Source organism: Lissotriton vulgaris, chromosome 7 (genome assembly GCF_964263255.1).
Source record: "Lissotriton vulgaris chromosome 7, aLisVul1.2, whole genome shotgun sequence".
NCBI classification, from domain to species: Eukaryota; Metazoa; Chordata; class Amphibia; order Caudata; family Salamandridae; genus Lissotriton; species Lissotriton vulgaris.
In genome coordinates this window covers 1,390,803,058-1,390,808,057 of record NC_141695.1, presented here as the reverse complement: position 1 = coordinate 1,390,808,057, position 5,000 = coordinate 1,390,803,058, and the positions used below count along the sequence as shown (strand labels likewise).

At 45.1% G+C, this 5,000-nt stretch overlaps 4 non-coding genes across 4 annotated transcripts; 1 reads left to right on the top strand and 3 right to left on the bottom strand.

Annotated features, from left to right (window-relative positions):
* Positions 1-581: 581 nt before the first annotated feature.
* LOC147705224 (U6 spliceosomal RNA) lies at positions 582-688 on the bottom strand. Its single transcript, XR_015297979.1, has one exon. It is a non-coding gene; the product is annotated as a U6 spliceosomal RNA (small nuclear RNA).
* A 720-nt stretch (positions 689-1,408) lies between these two features.
* Positions 1,409-1,481, top strand: TRNAR-ACG (transfer RNA arginine (anticodon ACG)). Its single transcript has one exon. It is a non-coding gene; the product is annotated as a tRNA-Arg (tRNA).
* Positions 1,482-2,493: 1,012 nt separating this feature from the next.
* LOC147705222 (U6 spliceosomal RNA) lies at positions 2,494-2,600 on the bottom strand. Its single transcript, XR_015297977.1, has one exon. It is a non-coding gene; the product is annotated as a U6 spliceosomal RNA (small nuclear RNA).
* Positions 2,601-4,409: 1,809 nt separating this feature from the next.
* On the bottom strand, positions 4,410-4,516 carry LOC147705221 (U6 spliceosomal RNA). The gene has a single exon (XR_015298319.1). It is a non-coding gene; the product is annotated as a U6 spliceosomal RNA (small nuclear RNA).
* Positions 4,517-5,000: the final 484 nt, after the last annotated feature.

Genomic DNA, 5,000 nt, shown 5'->3' with positions numbered 1-5,000 from the left:
TTAGAGAAGGACCATAAGCATCTTGCACTGCTACCTTCTTCCCCTCTCGACCACGATCGGCCAAGACCTCTCTATTAGGGTAGAGGGTGAACATTTCTTGGACCTCAGAAACTGAGGGATGTAGACCCAATATGTCCTCCAAGCGCCTAGAGACCTGGTGCCCAATCTGGCATGGTGTTTTTCAGCTTACCCGACCAATCCGGTTGCAAGGTGGACTTTAACAATACTGCTAAAAAGGCACTCCCAGACATCCCTGAGGCCTTCATTTGCATAGGCCCTGCCCTTCTCTTTGTCCTGCTTCCCACGAAGCAACACAACACTGCAGCAGTATAGATTTGGGGGTGGTGAAGAATAATGACAGTGAGGCTAAAAAAGAGAAAGAAAAGTCCCAGAAGTCCTGCAGGCTTCCTTGCTAAATGCAGCTGAACATAGAGCGCACCTTCTTTACTTCAAAGCAAATACATTAAAAATGTTGAGGAGAGACTAATTGAAAAATACATATCACGGGGACAGCACTGGGACCTGCTTTATTTTTTCAATTAGTCTTGAAAACAAAAAAGATTTCTCTCCTAAAAGCTGTTAAAAATATGGAACGCTTCACGAATTTGCGTGTCATCCTTGCGCAGGGGCCATGCTAATCTTCTCTGTATCGTTCCAATTTTAGTATATGTGCTGCCGAAGCGAGCACACTTTATTGATGAACTGACAATGTTTATAAACTCTCTAAATCTACAGTCTCTAGACATAGGGTGGCCTGGCAGAGATGCTCAGATGGCCAGTACGCATTCAAATCTGAGCCAATGGTCAAAAATGTATGAAGAGTAGCAATCCATTATTCTTCACTGCATTTGTGGTCCAAGACTAAATACACCGTAAGTATGTAGATTATACCAGGTTTGCAAAGGCTCCTGGTTCGGGCTACAGACAAGGAGCATTGTGACGTCACGCTGCCTGTGGAACAGTGATATTAAAGGTGAAACAGCTGCACAGTAGGTTAGGTGAAGGGCTCTGAGAGTGGAAAGGCAGCATGCTTGGGTCCCTGGACAAGGTGAGCTTATGATAATGTGTCTGAATGTTCGCCTGTGTTGTAATATTAAACCCCTTATTGTTGTAAACGCCTACTTACTAAGGAGTTCTCAAGCTCAGCCCCATACAGACCTGGAACTGATTATGTTAATGCAAACTATTTAAGAAACTGAGCCTGATCTAAAAGATTTCCTTGGATCTAGGACCATTTCGCCTAGCTTTTAGGTGCTTCCTTCTCCTAAAGTCCTTTGTAAAACTTGGGAAAACCTCACAGAACAGACTTCCAGGAGGTCAGATGGGTTTCCTTGTGCCTTCACACACACACACACACACACACACTTTCTAGCCCACTTAAGGACAAAAGGATGCATAAGTCTACATAGGGCCAGTGGCGCAATGGATAACGCGTCTGACTACGGATCAGAAGATTGTAGGTTCGACTCCTATCTGGCTCGGAAGGGTTGTAGGTCCCTGTTTGATTATATTCCTGTGGAATTCTTATTTACCTCAGACTTGTTGTAGGTTCAATATTCTCCAGCAGGACTCATCCAGCAGTTGTTCCACGGTAGAGCGCAAGTAATAGGACCACAGCTAGTTAAACGTTTCCCATTTGCTGCTGGACTCTATGTGATGGCCGTCACGTGGTGTGCTGCTTTTGTATTTCAACATGGGTCCCTGATACTCTTAATTGTGAAAAAGCTTGTTGACAAAAGTGTGTGTGCGCGAGGGTCTGTGGACGTAGGCAGGTGTGTGCACTTGAATGCTTACCCATTTACATGTGTGAGAGGAACAAACCAACTCACTGTGGGCTGCAGGCTTACAACTGGTAGCCCCAGTAGCCAGGCAGAACCACAGGTAAGGAGAGAGAGAGAAAGTTGGTCCATTATTAGAGAAGGCCCATAAGCATCTTGCACTGCTACCTTCTTCCCCTCTCAGCCACGATCGGCCAAGACCTCTCTATTAGGGTAGAGGGTGAACATTTCTTGGACCTCAGAAACTGAGGGATGTAGACCCAATATGTCCTCCAAGCGCCTAGAGACCTGGTGCCCAATCTGGCATGGTGTTTTTCAGCTTACCCGACCAATCCGGTTGCAAGGTGGACTTTAACAATACTGCTAAAAAGGCACTCCCAGACATCCCTGAGGCCTTCATTTGCATAGGCCCTGCCCTTCTCTTTGTCCTGCTTCCCACGAAGCAACACAACACTGCAGCAGTATAGATTTGGGGGTGGTGAAGAATAATGACAGTGAGGCTAAAAAAGAGAAAGAAAAGTCCCAGAAGTCCTGCAGGCTTCCTTGCTAAATGCAGCTGAACATAGAGCGCACCTTCTTTACTGCAAAGCAAATACATTAAAAATGTTGAGGAGAGACTAATTGAAAAATACATATCACGGGGACAGCACTGGGACCTGCTTTATTTTTTCAATTAGTCTTGAAAACAAAAAAGATTTCTCTCCTAAAAGCTGTTAAAAATATGGAACGCTTCACGAATTTGCGTGTCATCCTTGCGCAGGGGCCATGCTAATCTTCTCTGTATCGTTCCAATTTTAGTATATGTGCTGCCGAAGCGAGCACACTTTATTGATGAACTGACAATGTTTATAAACTCTCTAAATCTACAGTCTCTAGACATAGGGTGGCCTGGCAGAGATGCTCAGATGGCCAGTACGCATTCAAATCTGAGCCAATGGTCAAAAATGTATGAAGAGTAGCAATCCATTATTCTTCACTGCATTTGTGGTCCAAGACTAAACACACCGTAAGTATGTAGATTATACCAGGTTTGCAAAGGCTCCTGGTTCGGGCTACAGACAAGGAGCATTGTGACGTCACGCTGCCTGTGGAACAGTGATATTAAAGGTGAAACAGCTGCACAGTAGGTTAGGTGAAGGGCTCTGAGAGTGGAAAGGCAGCATGCTTGGGTCCCTGGACAATGTGAGCTTATGATAATGTGTCTGAATGTTCGCCTGTGTTGTAATATTAAACCCCTTATTGTTGTAAACGCCTACTTACTAAGGAGTTCTCAAGCTCAGCCCCACACAGACCTGGAACTGATTATGTTAATGCAAACTATTTAAGAAACTGAGCCTGATCTAAAAGATTTCCTTGGATCTAGGACCATTTCGCCTAGCTTTTAGGTGCTTCCTTCTCCTAAAGTCCTTTGTAAAACTTGGGAAAACCTCACAGAACAGACTTCCAGGAGGTCAGATGGGTTTCCTTGTGCCTTCACACACACACACACACACACACACTTTCTAGCCCACTTAAGGACAAAAGGATGCATAAGTCTAAATAGGGCCAGTGGCGCAATGGATAACGCGTCTGTCTACGGATCAGAAGATTGTAGGTTCGACTCCTATCTGGCTCGGAAGGGTTGTAGGTCCCTGTTTGATTATATTCCTGTGGAATTCTTATTTACCTCAGACTTGTTGTAGGTTCAATATTCTCCAGCAGGACTCATCCAGCAGTTGTTCCACGGTAGAGCGCAAGTAATAGGACCACAGCTAGTTAAACGTTTCCCATTTGCTGCTGGACTCTATGTGATGGCCGTCACGTGGTGTGCTGCTTTTGTATTTCAACATGGGTCCCTGATACTCTTAATTGCGAAAAAGCTTGTTGACAAAAGTGTGTGTGCGCGAGGGTCTGTGGACGTAGGCAGGTGTGTGCACTTGAATGCTTACCCATTTACATGTGTGAGAGGAACAAACCAACTCCCTGTAGGCTGCAGGCTTACAACTGGTAGCCCCAGTAGCCAGGCAGAACCACAGGTAAGGAGAGACAGAGAGAGAAAGTTGGTCCATTATTAGAGAAGGCCCATAAGCATCTTGCACTGCTACCTTCTTCCCCTCTCAGCCACGATCGGCCAAGATCTCTCTATTAGGGTAGAGGGTGAACATTTCTTGGACCTCAGAAACTGAGGGATGTAGACCCAATATGTCCTCCAAGCGCCTAGAGACCTGGTGCCCAATCTGGCATGGTGTTTTTCAGCTTACCCGACCAATCCAGTTGCAAGGTGGACTTTAACAATACTGCTAAAAAGGCACTCCCAGACATCCCTGAGGCCTTCATTTGCATAGGCCCTGCCCTTCTCTTTGTCCTGCTTCCCACGAAGCAACACAACACTGCAGCAGTATAGATTTGGGGGTGGTGAAGAATAATGACAGTGAGGCTAAAAAAGAGAAAGAAAAGTCCCAGAAGTCCTGCAGGCTTCCTTGCTAAATGCAGCTGAACATAGAGCGCACCTTCTTTACTGCAAAGCAAATACATTAAAAATGTTGAGGAGAGACTAATTGAAAAATACATATCACGGGGACAGCACTGGGACCTGCTTTATTTTTTCAATTAGTCTTGAAAACAAAAAAGATTTCTCTCCTAAAAGCTGTTAAAAATATGGAACGCTTCACGAATTTGCGTGTCATCCTTGCGCAGGGGCCATGCTAATCTTCTCTGTATCATTCCAATTTTAGTATATGTGCTGCCGAAGCGAGCACACTTTATTGATGAACTGACAATGTTTATAAACTCTCTAAATCTACAGTCTCTAGACATAGGGTGGCCTGGCAGAGATGCTCAGATGGCCAGTACGCATTCAAATCTGAGCCAATGGTCAAAAATGTATGAAGAGTAGCAATCCTTTATTCTTCACTGCATTTGTGGTCCAAGACTAAACACACCGTAAGTATGTAGATTATACCAGGTTTGCAAAGGCTCCTGGTTCGGGCTACAGACAAGGAGCATTGTGACGTCACGCTGCCTGTGGAACAGTGATATTAAAGGTGAAACAGCTGCACAGTAGGTTAGGTGAAGGGCTCTGAGAGTGGAAAGGCAGCATGCTTGGGTCCCTGGACAAGGTGAGCTTATGATAATGTGTCTGAATGTTCGCCTGTGTTGTAATATTAAACCCCTTATTGTTGTAAACGCCTACTTACTAAGGAGTTCTCAAACTCAGCCCCACACAGACCTGGAACTGATTAT